The sequence below is a fragment of the Rhincodon typus genome, chromosome 4 (genome assembly GCF_021869965.1).
Source record: "Rhincodon typus isolate 14 chromosome 4, sRhiTyp1.1, whole genome shotgun sequence".
NCBI classification, from domain to species: Eukaryota; Metazoa; Chordata; class Chondrichthyes; order Orectolobiformes; family Rhincodontidae; genus Rhincodon; species Rhincodon typus.
In genome coordinates this window covers 99,688,125-99,707,669 of record NC_063335.1, presented here as the reverse complement: position 1 = coordinate 99,707,669, position 19,545 = coordinate 99,688,125, and positions in this window count along the sequence as shown.

The following is a 19,545-nucleotide window of genomic DNA, read 5'->3' as shown; positions in this document are numbered from 1 at the left end:
CACACACACACACACACACACACATACACTCTCTCTCAAACACACACTCTCACACACTCTCTCTCTCTCTCTCACACACACACACACACAAACACGCACACACATGCACACACTCTCTCTCTCTCTCTCTCTCACACACACACAAACACGCACACACATGCACACACTCCCTCTCTCAAACACACACTCTCTCTCTCACACGCAAACAAACACACTCCCAATGCCCCACATGTGCCCCTCATCCACAACAAATTCCCCCTCATACCTTTCATGCAATGGTTCTCACCTGTACCCAAACTCCATGGCCCCTCATGCCCCAATGTTAAGTATGCCCCTCCAAATAATTTGAACAGGAGTAGCCATACAAATACTGCAGCTACAAAAGTAAAAGTCAGCGCCTCAGGGTTTTCTGGTAAGTAAGTCACATTGTCTCCTGTTCCCTGTTGACACTTCACCGTCTACAAGGCACAAACCTGAAGTGTGCTGGAAGACTGTCCACTTGCCTTAATGACTGCAGCTTCAATAACACCCAAGAAGCTTAATATCACCGAGGACAAAGCAACCACTCAATTGGCACTTCTTTGGCCCTTTCACCTTTCAGTTCCTCCACCTATGATCTTCTATGTACCATCTATGAACTTCAACAACTCACAAAGGCTCCTTTGACAGCACCTTCCAAACCCACATCCTCAACCAAGTGAAGGACGAGGGCAGCAGATACATGGGAAAACCATCACCTGCAAGTTTTCCTCCCAACCATTCACCATCCTGACTTAAAAATAAATCACTGTTTCTTCAGTGTTGTAAGGTCAAAATCCTGGGATTAACTACGAATGTACTTAGCTCCTGCATGCTAAGCAATTCAAGAAGGCAGCTCAAAATCATCTTCTGCAGAGCAATCATGAACGGACACTGAATTATCTCCCAGCCAGTGATGCCCACACCTCAGGATCTGAATTATATAAGGAAGCCGCTCTAAAGGGGTAGATTGGCTATTCAAAGAAGTCAACAAAGTTCAGACCTGCTCTTACCAGGTATAATCTCTACATTTAAGCTTTCACTCCAAGGCTGCCAGATTCCCACTTGATTAGAGGCAACTGATGATTTAAATACCTCTGTGAACCACACATCGATAAATCCCATCCCGTACCTAACTCCAGCTTCCACGAAAATGTGTTGTGCAGCATTCAAGATCGCAATTTGTCATTTCCTGGCTTGTCCATTATTTTTGTTAGAATAAGGAGGCTCTCAGTCTTGGTGAAAATCCAGGTTATCTACTTGTTATCTACTCTAAGTTAACAATTTAATGCTGTCCTCATGTCATTGCCTCCCACTCTAGAGGTTAAGTGGCTAACCCTGATCCATCGCCCAAATACTTGCAAGGTGCATGATTCAGAGATTTGGCTCAAAATATGACTTGTTCTTCTTATGACTGAACTTGAGATTCCTGCTTCATTCTTTAATTCCAATTTATCACTTAATTTCAAGATAACCTATAATCTTATATTTAAATGTGAACAACTGTCCAGAAATATCCTGCACACAACAAGCAGAAGACATCCAACTCAACACCATGGGAGCACGTCCACATGCATGTTCCCCTCCAAGCTCCCCTCAAGCCTTAGAACTATATTGTTTCATACTTTATGATTTGTTTCCTGTGATATTTACTTACTGAGTCATTCACGTTGTTTTCCTTTGGGTGAACAAATATTCTGGCAATGAATTTGTCATTCCTTCACTGTCACTGAGTCAAAATCCTGGAACTCCCTTCCAAACAGCGTTGTGCATGTTACTGCATCACAAGAACAGCAGGGGCTTAATATCTTCTCAAGAAAAATTAGTAATGGGAAGCAAGAGCTGGCCTAGCCAGTGATGACCATGTCTGGTGCATTGAAAAAGTGACCACAATCGTAGAATTGCCAGACGTTGTACAAACAGCTTAGTATTATAATTTAAAAAGGAAAATACTGAAGCATTTCAACAGGTCTGACAGCATCTGAGGAGAGAGAAGCAGAGTTAATGCTTTGAATCAGGTATTCTTCAAACATATCATACTTGTCAACACCATTATCCACAATCACGTAGAATGAAATAAGATCAGTTATTTTACACAAAACCAGAAATTGCTGGAGAAACTCAGCAGTTCTGAGAAAGCAGAGTTAACACTTCGAGTCCAGTTCAGAACTGATGGTAGGAAGGGAAGTTTGGTATTTAAGGCAATGATAGAGGGTGGGAATTTTGGAGGAGATTGGGGGAGGATGGCGGAGGAGGTGTGGGCTTGGGGGTGGTAGTGAATGGGTAGGTGGAGATGCATCCCAGAGAAACAGAAAGAAGTTCAGGCAGTCAAAGTATCATTCATACTAAGCTAGGGAAGCAGAAAATGGGGACAAAGATTAGGTGAAAGTGGGTTGGCTACACTAAAAGCAGCCATACCATGACAGGGCCTAGGGTGTAAGGCACTGATAAAGAACATGGAAGGAGGTGTTCAAGATCTGAAATTATTGAACTTGATATTGGATGCTGAGGGCTACAGGGTCCCCACACAGCAGATAAGATGTTATTTCACTCTCCTCTCATTCTTAATAACGTCATGTAATAATGAAGTAGGCATTTCACAGAAGGATGTCTCTTGACCCGTTATATCCCACCTAGTTCTCTGTAGAAGCAATTCATTTCACCTATCTCCCCTCAGTTCTACATAATCTCTTTCAGATAATACTGTAATTCAATTCCACTCTTGTATGTCATGATTGAACCTGCTTCCAACCTGCTTTCAGGCAACACATTCCACATTATTAACATTAGCTGAAAAATAGTTTTTTGCCATTTCATCCTTACTTCATTCTCAATTCTTTTAAATTCCTTCCCTCTGTGCTTCATTTTGAATGTAATCTAATGCTGCTGCCTGTACTTCAAATACTGGTCGGGAATACCTTAAGCTGTGGGTGCCTGCAAGCACTGTCCCTGAAGTTGCTTGCCACCATCTCCACGTAAGGCTCTTCAAATCATGTGCAGTAACAGCATTTTATTTGCACCTGTACATTGTAAGCTCCCAAATTCAGCTCTCTAGTATATTGTCCAGGAGCTCTCGCTTCACATGTTCATTTTAGACCAGCATGTCCCAAACTATTTCCCACTTGGACCCCATTCTGAGGATTGAAGACTGATGAGGACTGAGGAGGGAATTCTGTGAGAGCAAGCTGGAGGGTGGTGCTGCTGCTAGGCAGTGGAAGCCTGTCTGATAGTGCAGGAGTGTATCTGTTCTAACTCAATCAGAGCACCATGGAGGATATTGGTGCCTTGGAGCTGGCGACTCTAAATTTCAGTTTGTGACCTCATTTACAGCCCTAACCCTAATTTTAGGAAACCCTGTTCTAGCCTAGTATCTTGTCTCTTACAATGTGATGTCGTGGTATCAGGGTCAAATCATCAGTAACATCTTTATGATTTATACAAGTCTTATTCTGTCACAAGCTGGGCTTTCTGCCAATGAGAACAGTTTATCTCTATCTGCAAAAAGTGCTGGAGAATCCCAGCAGGTCTGCCAGTATCTGTGAGAGAGAAACAGAGTTAACATTTTGACTCTAGTTTGTGACTTTTTTCAGGAACATCATATTGGACTCAAAACATTAATTTTGTTTTTCTCCTCTCTCCACAGTTGGTCTCAGACCTGCCATGTTTTTGCAGCACTTTCTGAGCATTTTTTCTTCGGATTACTAGCATCTGCATTATTTGCGTTTATTCTTCCCAAGTCTCTGTCCAAATCCCTTATGATTTTGAACTACTCTAACAAATCCTTCTCTATCAAATTCCCTTCTCTAAGGAGAACAGTCCCAGCTTCTCCAATGACCCTTATCCCTGTATCCATTCTAGTGAATCTTATCCGTGGCCTCGTTAATGTTTCACATCTTAGCTAAAGCATGACAAAATAAAATGCTAACTTTATTTTTGTCATTGATAGAATCCTACAATCATTCAAATGCCAAGTGGTTGAGGAATCAACTGATTCACACAGGATCCTATTAAAGATTATCTGATTATTTATTGCGGTTTGATAAGCTTTGCAGGCTTATCTGTAAGCTACATTTTCTTCAAGCATGAATTTGTGATGCAGAACACCCAAGGAAAGCAACTCAATGACTCAACAAGTAAATCCCCCAAGTAAACAAATCGTAACATATCAACTTCTTTCACACAAGCTGTTACTTTTACAGTTCTTCCAGATCAAGTCACAACTCCCACACATGTGAACATCTTGTTCCACAAACAATCCTAACCCTGATTGAAGGAACCTCCTTAAAACCTGTGGAGAGAGGAATAGAATTAATGTTTCAAGTTCAATATGAATTGTCTTCAGAAACTCTGAAAAAGTGTCATGGCGGACTTGAAACATCAACGCTGTTTCTGTCTCCTTATGATGGAGGGAAGACAGTTAATTAAGCTACTGAAGATAGTTGGCCTTTGGACACTACTATGGGGAGCTTCCTGGAGCTGAGATGACTGACCTCCAACAAACACAACCCTTTTCCACTTTGTTCAGATATAATGATGGCAGGGGTTTCCCCCAGTTCTTACTGTCTGCAGGTTTGTCAAGACTTTTTGATCCCACATTTGGTCAAATGCAACCTTAATATCTAGGGTGATCACTCTTTGATATTCACCTCTTCTACCCACGTTTGAACTAAGAGTCCGTGCATACATAAGTTACTAGAGCACGTTGTTTCTCTACAGAGTGCATGCTTGGTAAATGGGCATGAAAGTACCAAGGGTTGACATGCTAGTCATGAAGTGCCAATGTGTATGGGTGAGAACATGATTTAGCATTAGGTGGCATGAGGGTTGCATGGAAAGTAGATGGGAATGAAGAAGTGTGAAGTTTGAAAACTGGCAGATCGTAAATATTAGCAAAAGGCTGGGATAAAATCCTAGCTACCTAAGGATAGCCTTTTACCCAGTCCAGCTGGGCAATTGACTATTCCTGTTGTTGCCTTGGATTTGATTTCAATGGTGGCATGTCTGACACTATCCCACCTCCACTTCTTCTCAGCTAAAATTGGATCTGACGGGGCACTTTCCAAAGCAGCTCTGCCAAGTCATTGCATGTCCAGAGTTAGTGGTGGTAATAAATTGAGCAAAGTTGCAAACTTGCTATTAGTATCAGTATAGACAGTGCCAAACTGTTCAGAGGTTGAATGTCTCATATAAAAATCTGGGAGTTGGATATTAGTTGAAAGAACAATATCATCAGGTTAATAACCTTAGAAACCACTTTTGAAGAAACAGCTTGGATGGCTTTTAAATATGAATGTAATAAAATCAAAAAAACTGTGGATGCTGGAAATATGAAACTAAAGCCGAAAAAGCTAGAGAAACTCAGCAGATCTGGCAGCATTTGTAGAGAGAAAACCAAAGTCAATATTCTGACGAAGAGTCACTCAACTCGAAATCTTAACACTGCTTTTCTCTGCACAGATGCTGCCAGATCTATTGTGTTTCCCCAGCACTTTCTGTTGTTGTTTTAGAAATATTAATGTTTTGCTTAATAGATGGCATAAACCAGTTCTGACAACGTATGTTCATCATTTTTTTTGCTGTTCCCTGGAAGGATTACGATTTTAAAATGCTATCAGTAAGCAATTTGCTCATACCCAGTCAGGTAAATGGGTGGATATACAGCCACAATGTGTTTGCAATGTAAGAGTGGAAGGCTGGCTGAGATTTGGACCAGAATCACATTAAGATGAACCAGTTGAGCTGCTGATTCCTATTCACATCAATGGGCAGTTTGTCCATTTGAGCTGATTGAATACCAGGCAGTAGCAGAAAGGTAAGCACTGGAGGGTCAGCAGGTGTGTCGGAACTAATCTCCAGTGGAGTATGAGAAAATAAATAATAATAAGCTCGAACTTTGTCTGTTTCTTAGTTATATTATTTGCATTTTGCAAATATTTTTGCAGATTGCAAACATCTCTACCTGACTTTCCTAACAAACGTTTCTTTCTTCTTTCCATTCTCTCACTCTCTCTCTGGATTTAACCTTGGCTTGGAGCCAAGCTAACACTCAGCTTGAGTTCCCTGCGTCACCAGTCCTCCGCACTTCTGTTACGTCTTTAGGCAGATGGAGAAAAAGAAGTTGTTTGAAGATGAACAAGCTTCCTGATATTGGTGCTGTTGCCATTCCCATTTTATACCAGGAAATAAAATCCAATTTTGATTCACAAGACTTATTTCAATTTGCTTCTACTTCCTAAAAACCAGCTTATCAATTTTGTTTAGCAGAAACTGACCGTAATAGAGCCATCTTCGACTATCCCAGCAATTAGCGCTTCAATACTACTCCACCATATTCACTAACCTGGAAATTTACTTTCCATTTCTGATTTATAGTCATAAATAATTGCTTGGCAAATATAGTCAATATTTAGTTATAATCTTCCAAATTTTTTTTTAGATTCTGGAAAGATCCTAGCCTTTCATAAAATGGCAAATATAACATATTTACTCAAGAAGGTGGAAGGCAGAAAGCAGGAAACTATAGCCAGTTAACTTAGCATCCAATTAACAAAAGTGCTAGAACTCATTAATGTTATAGCAAGATACTTAAAAAAAAGTCACAAAGCCAACATGGTTTGTGAAATGGAAATCTTCTTCAATTAATCTAACAGAGTTTTTTTTTGATGAAGTAACATTTACAGTGGATAGAAGGTATTGGATAAATATTGACAGACAGGTCATAAATCATAAAGCCATATGAAAGGCTGCTGCAAAAAGGGTACATGGTGTAAAAAGTAAGATATCAGTATGGAAACAGGATTGGTTACAGATGAAACAAAGATAGGTAGAAAAGTAAATTGTTGGGAGGTATAGAGAGTTTGCAAAGGGATATGGACAATTTTAGTGAGTGGGCAAAAAAAATTGGTAGATGGAGTGTAACATGGGTAAAAGTGAAATTGTCCATTTAAGTAGGAAGGAAAGGAAAGCAGTATACTACTTAAATGGAGAGATATTGAAACAGTGGTACAGAGAGACATGGATGTCCCAGTACAGAGAGTCATAGAGTCATATAGCATGGAAACAGACCCAAACTAAACTAGTCCCATCTGCCTGCTCCTGGCCCATATCCCTCCAATCATTTCCTATTCATGTATCTATCCAAATGTCTTTTAAACGTTGTAATTGTACCTGCACCCACCTCTTCATTAGGAAGTTCATTTCACATGCAAATCACCCTCTGTGTAAAAATTTGCTTCTTATGTCTTTTTTTTAAATGTCTCTCCTCCCACCTTAAAAATGTGTTCCCTACTGTTGAAATCCTCCATCCTAGGGAAAAGACAACTGCCATTAACTCTATCTATACCTCTCATTATTTTATAAACTTCTATCAGGTCACCTCTCAACCTCCTATGCTCTTGTGAAACATTGTTATACAAGTGCAAAACCTGATTAGGAAGGTAAATTAAATTGCGTTGAAGGCAATGGGCCTACTGCTGTGTCATAACATTCAAGGCATTGAGCCTACTGCATGAAAGTGGGGCTAGTGCTGGCAGTAGTTTACTTCTGACAGTATAGGTATACAAAATGATCAGAGGTATAGATAGAGTAGTCAGCCAGAGACTTCTTCCTAGGATGGAGGTAGCTATTATGAGGGGGCATAGTTTTAAAGTGAGTGGAGGTAGATATAGGGGAGATGTCAGAGTGGTCGGGGCGTGGAATGCATTGCCGGAGAGGGTAGTGGAGTCAACCTCATTAGGGACATTTAAGCGGCTATTAGATAGGCATATGGATGATAGTATAAGGTAGGGATGGAGGTTAGATAGACCTTAGGATTAGGGTAAAATTTCGGCACAACATTGTAGGCCGAAGGGCCTGTACTGTGCTGTACTTTTCTATGTTCTATGTTCTATAAACCTGATGGGCCAAAGGGCCTCTTCTGTAATGTATGATCCTGTGATTCTGTGTTGTCAGATATTGCAAGAGGAATAGAATATAAAAGTAGAGAGGTTTTACTGCACTGTACAGGGTCGATGTTGAGTCCAGCGTACATATCAATTACAGTGTACAACTGACCCACAGAAATGTGTTTAACTCTTAAATGACCTCTAAAATAGCCTAGCAAGAGACTCAATTGTATCAATCTGCTACAAAGTCCTGAGCTAAGAAATATATCAGATGGATCACCTGGCATTGATTGAAGCAGCAGAAACAATGTGGCAACCAAATGCCTGCTGACTCCATATACCAACATCTAGGGGCTTGTGCCAAAATCTCACAGCCTCATCGATCCACAGTCTGATATTGTTTGTAACCTAACATTCCATGAATATGACTAGCCAAACTCCACCGCCACCATTCTCTTCTCACTGTCATGACAGACCCAACTGGCAATCCTTAACATTGTCTCCAGATCCCATGAAATGTCATGACAACAGGTTAAATGTGGGCAAAGTAACTTCCAGTTAATTACCACATCTTCCTTCCCATCCCAAGCTGATGAATCATACTCTAACACATTGAACACCTGTTGGAGGAGGTCTGGAGGGGGCAAGGGCACAGAGGAACTCTGGGTAGTGACTTCAATGTCCATCACAAACAGTAGCTCAGTAGATAGTAGGAACTGCAGATGCTGGAGAATCCGAGACAGCAAGGTGCAGAGCTGGATGAACACAGCAGGCCAATCTGCTCCTATGATGCTGCTTGGCCTGCTGTGTTCATCCAGCTCTGCACCTTGTTGTCTCAGTAGCTCAGTAGTACTACTATTGACGGAACTAGCTGAATCCTAAAGGGTGTTGCTGTTAGTCTGGGTCTATGGCAGGTGGTAAGGGGAAGCAATAAGAGGGAAAAGTCTGCTTGACCTCATCCTCACCAACCTGTCACAGATGCATTCATCCAGAATTACAGATGCTAGTCTTTAGCCAATTTGATTCACTTCATGAGTTATCAAGAAATGGCTGAAGACAAAGGACACTGCAAAGACAATGAGCCTAACAACGTTTGAGTAGTTGTATTGAAGAGTTGTGCTCTAGAACTAACCATGCACTGAGTAAGAGTCCTTGAAGAGCTGAAGTCCTATCATCGTAATGAGAATACCTCCCATTGGGTTGGGTGACACCAGAGCGCTGTGAGCACGGAGCCCTGGAGCAGTACATGGGCTGTGAGCCCAGAGCAGCACAGGGAAGATGCTCCACAGCAGCACGTGGGAAGCAGACCCAATGCAGAGCGCAGGCAGTGAGTCCTGGATGAAAACCAGTGCATGGGGACAATCCTTACCTTAGAACTTACCTTAGAGCACTGTAATGTTAACCCCTTAATATTTTCCTATGTTTAACTTATTTTCAACTCTGTAATTAAGAAAGTACTTCTATTCCTCTGCTGTATCCATGAATTGTACCTAAGTACTTGTACCGCTCGTACCTAAGATGACCCCATAAGAAGGCAGACATTGGAAAAACTTTTCACTGTACTCCTACAATAGAGTACATGTGACAATAAAAGCATATTGTATTGTCATAATGCTGAAGGGGATAGACTGTGAACAGATCTAACATGTCAAATCAATGCATCATTAAGGTACCGTGGGGTATCAGCAACATTAGACTTGTATTCAACCACTTTCTGTAACCTTATGAACCGAAATATCTTCCACTCTTGCATTTCCATTGAACCAGGAGATCAATCCTGATTCATTGAAGAGTGCAATATTGGGAGCAGCACCAGCTTTACCTAAAAATCAGTTGTCAACCTGCTGAAGCTACAACTCAGGACTATTGTGTGCCAAACAAAGGAACCAACATGCAGTAAACAGTGCTAAGCAAAAAAAACCCTATTAGATCTACGTTCTGCAGTCATGCCACATCTGCTGTGAATGGTGGTGGACAATTAAACAATTAACAGGGGATAGAGCCTTCACAAATATCCCTATCCTTATTGACGGGAGTCCAACACATCAGTGCAAAAGATAAAAATTGAATTATTTGCTTCTATTTTCAGCCAAAAGTGGCATGTGAATGATTCATCTTGACCTTCTCCTGAGGTTCCCAGAATTACAGATGCCAGTCTTCAGCTAATTTGACTCACTCCCTGAGTTATCAAGAAACGGCTGAAGACGTTGGATACTGCAAAGACAATGAGCCTTACCAACACTTAAGTAACAGTACTGAAGACTAATAATAAACAGAACTAACCATACCTCCAGTAAAACTGTTGTGGGACATTTAAAACATTGATACATACCTATCAATGCAGAAAATTGCCAAGCCATGTCCTTTGCGCAAAAAGCAGGGCAAAGTGAATCCGGTCAGTTCATGCCCTATCAGTCTACACTCAAACATCAGCAAAGTGATGGAAGGGGTTAACAATAGTTCTCTCAAGAGCCATTTGCAAAGGTATATTCTGCTCACTGAGACTCAGTTTGGGTTCTACCAGAGGTAGCACATCCCAACCACATTATAGCCTTAGTCCAAACATAAATGAAAGAGCTGAACTCCAAAATTAACATGAGTGACTGGCCTTGACATCAAAGTAGTATTTGATTGAGCGTGATGTCGAGAAGCCCTAGTGAAACTGGAGCAAAGAGGAATCAGGGTGAAAACTCTCTGCTGCATGGAGTCATTTCAGACACAGATGAAGATGGTTTCGGTTTTAGACATCAGTTATCTCATCACCAGGACATTTCTACAGGAGTTCTCAGGATAGTTTTCATGTCCAGCCATTTTCAGCTGCTTCATCAATAGTATTCCCTCCATCATAATGTCAGAATTAGGGATGTTCGCTGATGATTGCACAATGTTCAGCTCCATTCATGACACCTCAGATACTAATGTATCTCTTGGCTTTTCTTTTGAGGTGATCGAGGGTGCAAGTTTTACAGGTGCTGTCAGAGCAGCTTTGGTGATTTGATACATTGCATATTTTAAATGGTTCACACTGCTGCCATATGTGTGTAAGTGATGGAAAGAGGGAATGATGAATGATGTAGTGCCAAACAAGTGGACTGCTTTGTTGTAGATGCTGTTAAGCTTCTTGAGTGTTGTTAGAGCTGCACCCATCCAGGAAAATGAGGGGTATTCCTTCTCACTTCTGACTGGTGAGTTGCAGATAGTGGAAAGATACTGAAATAATCCATGTCCAAATGCAATAAGATCTAGACAATATCCAAGATTGGACTGTCTCGTGGCAAGTAACACTTGTGACATGCAAGTGATTTACAAAATCAGTCTCCAAGAGCAGAAAATCTAATTATCACTTACTGATGTTCAATAGCTGAATTTCCCCAATATCAATATCATGGTGTTATGGACCAGACCAAAGCCCCTCAAAATATATTGAGAAGATAGCCTAGACTCCAACATTTTCTTATTTTCAAAGGCAAGTATAAGGCGTTGTGTTCTGGATGCAGTTTGATGGGTCAAATGACAAGACGTAAAGCAAGACACACTCTAACAACACTCAAGAAGATTGACACCATCTACAACAAAGCAGTCTGCTTGACTGGCACTACATCATCCATCATTCCCTCCTTCCATCACTGACACAAATATGGCAGCAGTGTGAACCATCTAAAATATGCAATGTATCAAATCACCAAAAGTTCCTCTGACAGCACCTTTAAAACCTGCATCCTCGATCACCTCAAAGGACAGTACATCAGTACAAAACAACCTGCAAATCCCCTTCCAAGCCACACACCATTCTGATTTGAACTATTTAGCTCCTCCAGCATAGTCTCAACCAAAATCTTGGTTCTCCCTTTCAAACAACACAATGGATTTCCCTACATTTCCAGGACTGCAGTGTATCAAGGAGGTGGATCACCAACATCTTATCCAGGGCAATTAGGGATGAGCAATAAGTTTTGGTCTAGTCAGTAACACCCACATCACATGAATGAATATAAAAAAGCTTTGATCTCCTTATTCAAAAAGCAATATTCTTCCTCTCAAAACAGTTCGTGGAAGTTTCATTTGATCCATTCCTGAGATGAAGATTCTGTCTTGTAAAGAAAAATAGAACACGTTAGACCTATAATAGAGGGGGCAAGAAGAATGAGAGGCAATTTTATACAATCATTTGAAATCTTGAGAGGATAGGATAGTGTGGCTATCCAAAGGATATTTCCTCCTGTGGTGGAAACTAATGTTCGGTGACATAGATTCAGACTAAGTTGTCTCCTTTCAATACAGAGATGAGACTTTTTTTTCCATCACAAGCTCTCTTGAGTGTTGCTCCTTTCCCCAAAAGGTTCTGAAGTCTGGGACTTTAAATTTATTCAAGACTGTGTGAGCTAGAATTTAGTGGACAGCGCAGATAGTAAAGTGGAACTAAGTTCTCAACCAGATTTGCCAGTGACTTATTGAATGCTAAATCAAGCTTAAAGGACCAAATATTCTACAAACCCTTTGTTTCCACGCAAATAATTTTATCCAGCGCTCTACCTCAAAAGAAGATAGCAGCTTCTACAGAAGAGTCTCAAATAGCAACAAAATCAGATACCAAACAGAATAATTGATTGTGAAGAAGCTAATTTGCAGTTTATTATTTACAGGGTGACGCATATTGTCTGTTACTGAATAATGATGCATTGTGGCAATCTGATTCCAAAAGGTCTGCCACAGAACTATATGTTCCAAATGACTTTTGGCTACACTATCCAAACAAAGCAATCTAAAACAAATAGTTTGTAAATTTTACAAGGCAAAAATGTACAGTGCAATAAATGTCCTTGATATGTGGAACATTTTTCCTACCAGCAAAACGTCATTTGGAAATTGATGGGTCCAATAGCACAGCAATTCAATTCTATCAAGTCCAGAAACAAACAATGGACTGCAGAGTCACAAAAAAGTCAGGTAATGACGTTTTTTAAATTATCTCATCAACCTGCACAGAAATGTTATAACATACCTCTGGAGCAGGTGGAATTTGAACAAAAGCTGCTTGGCTCAGAGGTAGGGACATTAGCAATGCACCACAAGTACCCCACAGGTAACAGCCATCTCTAATAAAGCACTTTATCCATATCTGAAATTCCAAGGTAGTACCATAACCAGGTCCCACACTATGAAATCTTTGAGATCACCATTGATTAGAACTGAACAAAGTCAGTCAGCAAAATATTGATGAGAGCATCCCCAACCCCCCATAAACCGTATGCCAGACTTTCTACTCCACCCATATGTCATGGCCCCTCATGGCCCCCAGGTCAAGCAATGGCACTTCCATACCCATTCTTCCAGGGTCCCCCTTTCCCCTCCATCAGTCTCCACATTCAAAGGATCACATCCAGCTGGGTACTACCACCAAACACATCTTCCGCACCCTTTAGGTCAACATTTTTCATTAACCATTCCCACTGCAACACCCATGTCTGTTCCTCCATCACTCCTAACACTTCCTCTGGCCTCCATGCCATCTCCCCATGCAATCACAGAAGAAGTAATGCTTGCCCTTTCACTTCCTCCTTCCTCACTGCCCAAAGCCTCAGACGAACCTCCCAGATGAAGTAGCATTTTGCTTGTATTTCCTTCAATCTGGTCTTTTGCATTTGCTGCTCACAAAACAGTTGGTACCTTTCTTCAGTGGCAAGACCAATTGCAAACTGGGTGACCACTTTGTGGAACATGTCCACTTGCTACATAATAATGATCCCTAACTTCCAGTTTCTTGTTATTTCAATAAACCACTTTCTCCCATGTTAACTTTTCCATGCTGGACCTGCTGCAGTCTGCAAACTCCTCAGGCACTTTGCAGCTTCTAGGACTCAACATTGAAATCAATAACTTGAAACTGGGGTAGCACGGTGGCACAGTGATTAGCACTGCTGCCTCACAGTGCCAGGGACTCAGGTTTGATCCAACCTTCGGGCAACTATCTGTGTGGAGTTTGCACATTCTCCACGTGTCTGCATGGGTTTCCTCTGGGTGCTCCGGTTTCCTCCCACAGCCCAAAGATGTGTAGGTTAGTTTGATTGGCCATGCTAAATTGCCCGAAGTTTTCAGGGAGGTGTAGATTAGGTGGGTTATATGGGGATGGGTCTGGGTGGGATGCTCTGAGGTTCGGTGTGGACTTGTTGGGCCGAAGGGCCTGTTTCCAAACTGTAGGGATTCTGTGATAAACTCTATGAAAACATGACCTCATTACAATCCTCCCCCTCGGCCATGTCTTGTTTGTGCCTTGTTGTCTTTACGATCAGCAGAATGGACCCACATTCTCTTTTATCGCAACTATTCTTTACACCTATTTTACATCTCTGTATCTCCATTACCACTCCTTTTCTTTTCCTATGGCACCCTCACCAAATGTTCCACTTGTTCCTCTTCGCTCTTTGTCAACAGCATTTTTTTTTATCTATTCCTATCAGTTCTGAAGGAGAGTCATCTCAGACTTGAAACGTTAACTTTGTTTCACCCTTCACAGGTGCTGGCAGACCTGCTGAGTGTCTCCAGCACATTCTGTTTTTATTTCTCCAAGTATACACTCTGAACAGAAGCAATAAAATTTATCTTAATAAAGCACATATGAAAACATTAATTTGTTCATTCATTTCTAACTTTCTACATTCTTAAAAAAATTGCTTTTATTCCAGCTTTATAAAAGAATCAATCATTCAGGCTCTTTACACACATGGGAACACCATTACCTCTAAATTTTTATGCAGACCTAAATCATCCTTGCATGGACCTTTTTTTGCTGCTTTTTTATTGTTCCTGGGTCAAAATCTCTGAACTGACTACCTGACAACATTGTAACAGAACTTTTAGCATACAGAGGGCAATGATTTGAGATGAAGTCTTCTCAAGGGCAACTCAGAATAGAAAATAACTGTTGATATTTTTTTCTGACATATACAGGCAAAATATTTTCCTGAAACAAACACAGATCAGTATTTTGCAGATGCAAGAGTTGGTTAACCTGAAAAGGAAACCAGTGATTGAAACAATAAGAAGTACAGGAGATACAATGAAACATAATATGATATATGGAAACTTAGCTTGCAAATAACATGGAGCTCATTTCTCAAGAAATGCTCCACCAACAGTGGTACCTATTGTTAACTAATGAAAGTAAACGATGAATAAACTACATACATACATCCAACCACTATTACCTCCTGTATGCAGCTTCCACATTAATGTTACTCCTATAATAAGGTCAAGCCTAAGTGGTCAATTCAACTACTTTACAGTATTTAACACAACTATGAATCATCTGAATGTTCAGGGAAGGGGATTTTTATGCATTATAATACCATACATAAATAGTATTGCTTCACCAGGTTGGTTTCTGGGCTAACATGCAGCCTTAGTGCCCTCTCTTGGATAAAAATCACACTAGTTTTCTTTATTGAAAGGTAAGATCAATTATGTGTACTTTATGCATACCCTTTCATCTCCCTCCCACCTCACAAGCAAAACAGGTCTACTGATGACAAGTTCTATTTGCAAGGGTGAGACACACACACTGACCCTGCTGCTGCTCCTGGTCCAGTTATCACATCCCCATCTCTGCCCGTACCCACCAGCCCCTGACATGAGCACAACACTGCTCTCTGGAACCCAGGGCCCTGGTTATTTGCCTTAGTGGTAATACCTTGGATGTAGGCACCTGACTAACCATATCAATGTTTGAGTGAGCAACCATGTCAATGTTCGCATTACCTGCGAAATTTGTTGATGTATATGGATTGCTCAGTACTGTCAACACCTGATCACTTTCTCAAGGAAAAGAAGACATGAACTGAGTAGTTCATATTCAAGCCTGTGCCATGCTTAATTCATCCATCAATTTTAAAGATTCGATCCTAAAATCCTCATCATTGTTTCAAATCCTTCCATGGCCTAAGCCCACCCATAAGTTGTTGATGCTTATTGCGTGATGTTATTGATCAGGATATATAGCATGGAGGTATATACATACCAACCTCACAATGTATGGCCAAATTGACAACGAACAATTTTCACAGTGCCAGTGAGACTGCAAGGCATATTTGCACTATATTTCTGTTTAAATTAAGTCCATTTCTGTAATTTCATACTTTGGACAATTTTTTAATTATTCTTTCATGGAGTGTGGCTATCACTAGGTCAGCATTTATTGCCCATTCCTAATTGCCCAGAGGGCAGTTAAGAATCAATCACATTGCTGTGGGTCTGGAGTCACATAAAGGCTCGACCAGATAAGGATGAAAGATTCCTTCCCTGAAAGGCAAATTAGTGAACCAAATTGCGTTTCCCCAACAATCAACAGTGGCTTCATATTTGACTCTTAATTCTAGATTTCTTTCTGTATTTAATTCAAATTCCATCTGCCATTGAATGATTCAAACCCAGGGTCCCACCAGAACATTACTAGGGTCTCAGGATTAATCGTCTAGCAATAATACCATCAGGACATTGCCTACCCCTAATTAACATGAACATCATGCCCATCTATTTTACTTACTTTTATTCACTCATGGGATGACGGCAGAATGTACAGAGATTTGGAGAAAAGCGGGAAAATGGTACAAAGTATGATGCATGTTCAGAAAGACCGCACAGATAGAATAGGCTGACTAGCCTCTTTCTGCACTGTAACAATTCTGTTGTTCTGTGATTTAATGGTAGCATATTGGTTATGTCACTGATCCAGTAATTCAGAGGACTGGCCTGATAATCCAGAGAAACAGGAATTTACATCTAATTGTGGCAGTTCTGACATTGAAATTGAATTTTAAAAAGAACATGAAAATGAAAAATTGACATCAATAAAAGTCACAACTAAACTGTGAGGTTATCATGAAATTACAAGTAATTCACTAAAATCCTTTGGGTGTACAGCCTACTGTTTGCAACCAGGCTGGGCTATAAATCAGTGCAATTTTCTAAATTCTTAACATGGTTTTCTTCAATGATATTGGAGTATTCATATTGATTCATAGTCTACTTAAGCATTCCATCTTTTTTTTAGAAACAGCTTCTTAGGTGTAAGAATGATGCTGCCCTTCATTTGAAAAAAGTTTAAAGGGTAAGGATTCTTCATCTGTAAAGAGAATGGATACTAAACTGAGTAATTAATCACTCAGATAAAATATAATAGAGCTGGCAGTTCAGGTGATGTGTTTCAGCTGCAATATGTGGGAGCTTCTGGACACAATGGTCTTCAGCATTCTGAAGCAGAGTCACTGAACCTGAACATTAACTCTGCTTTCTCTCCACCGATGCTGCTAGACCTACTGAGTTTTCCCAACAATTTCTGTTTTTCTTTCTCATTTCCAGCACCTGCAGTTCTTTGTTTTTTATTGCTTACTGTCAAACACATTTGTAACTGGAGCTAAAATGTGAGCTGCAGAAATATAACCACATCTTGAAGATCATAAGACAATAATACATGAGATTTGAAGTAGGACATTAGGGCCGTAGAGTTTTTTCATCTTTCAATGATATTAAGACTGATCTAATACTACTCCAGTACATTTTCTTCCTTTTTTTATTACAACCTTTGGTTTGCTTACTAATTAAAAATCTATCTACCTCTGTCTTGAATACATTTAATGACCTAACCTCTCCACCCCTCTACAGTTAAAATTCCACACTTTCAACATCCCCTTCATCTCTGTCTGAAATACGTGACCCTTATTCTGAAATAATGCTTTCTGGTCATAGACTCTCTCACAAGAGGCAATAGCTTTTCCACATTTAGAGGCTAGAAATACTGCATCAAGTAACTCACCCGCTGACTGCCCAAACCCAGTCCATCATCTGTAAGGCACAGTCAGGAGTGTGATGGAATACTCCTCACTTGCCTGGATGGGTACAGTTATAACAACATCAAGAAGCTTGACACCATCCCGGACAAAGCAGCCTGTTTTTGATTCGTGCCACCTTCACATGTATCCATTCCCTCCACCACAGATACTCAGCAGCAGCAGTGTGTAATATTTACAAGATGTACTGCAGAATTCACCAAAGATCCTGAGACAGCACTTTCCAAACACAAAACCACTTCGATTTAGGATAAGGTCAGCAGATACATGGGAAAACCACCACCTGAAAGTTTCCCTCCAAGCCACTTACCTTCCTGACTTGGAAATATAGTGCTGTTCCTTCATTGCTGCTGTGTCAAAACCCTGGAATTCCCTCCTTACTGGAATTGTGGGCCAACTTTTAGCACAAAGACAGCCGCTGCTCAGCACCACCTTCTTAAGCGCAAACAGGGATGGACGATAAATGCTGGCCAGCCAGTGATGCCCACAATTGAAAGCAAAAGCTATCAAGTACTCTAAGAACATTGTATGTTTCAATAAAGTTGTCTCTCATTCTTCTAAACTCTAATTGGTAAAGGTCCAAACTACCCAACCTTTGTTCATAAAACAGTGATTCTATACCCAATATTAGCTGACTGAACTTTCTCCAGGCTGCCTCCAAAACCAGTATATTTTTCCTTAGATAAAGAGCTTGAAAGTGTTCACAGTATTCCAGCTGATATGTGCCATGTATACTTTTAGCAAGTCTTTCCCATGATTATAGAATTCCCTTTGAAGTACAGGCCAGCAGCTGATTTGCTTTCAAGGTTACTCATTTAACGTGGAAATTGGCTTCTTGTGATTCATGCACGAGGACTCAAAAATCCCTCTGCTCTGCAGCTTTCTACAGTTTTTTTGCCATTTAAATAATAGTTGGTTCTTCTCTTCTTCCTGCCAAAGTGCATAACCTCACATTTACCCACATTATATTCCGCCTGCCAAGTATTTGCCCACTCACTACATCTAGTTTTATCCTCCTGTAGGTTCTTTGTGTTCATCCTCACTGCTTGCCTTCCCACCTACAAAATTGTGTGACAGTCACATGAGAAGTCAAGTGAGACCTTTCTTGATGTTGGAAGCTTCAAGTCATATTTCCCAACAGAGTTCCATATGTCAAGACGAGATTTTCACAAGTGAGTTTGAGAAGCCTGTAAATGGAGATTACTGCTCATCATCATCCTCATTACAACCTAATCTCATCATATTAGCATGCAGATTCCCATCTTACTACTCACTGGACAGAAATTAGATCGTATGAACCCTCTGCTAATTAATGCATGGCTCTGAGGTTCTGCTCTTCAACTTAGTGCCTAGTCCCTCATACTGCCTGAGCAGCATATCTATCTTTGACCAACAAGTCATTGGTATCAACATAAATTCGCATTTTAGAATGCGCAGTAAGGATATGAGGGCCCAGGGAGGGCCAGTGGAGGGGTATGAAGTGGCATGGAGGGTATGAAGGGCCACACAGGACCAGGCTGAAGGCTTAAGAGGTGGTATGAAGGAAATGAGGGGTTTTAAATGCATAAAGGGCCACTGCATGGCATGACTAGAATAGAACATTTATTGTCGCGTGCACTCAAGTACAGAAGTACAGGAGTACAGTGAAAAGTTTACACAGTCACCCTACATGGCGCCATGTTAGTTAAAAGTACCTAGGTACAAATCTTAGATAAAAAATAGAAAAATAAAAGAAAATAAGTTACATTACTTGCAGTTATTCATAGTATAAGTTCAAAAAATGAGAAATAAAGTTAAAAAGA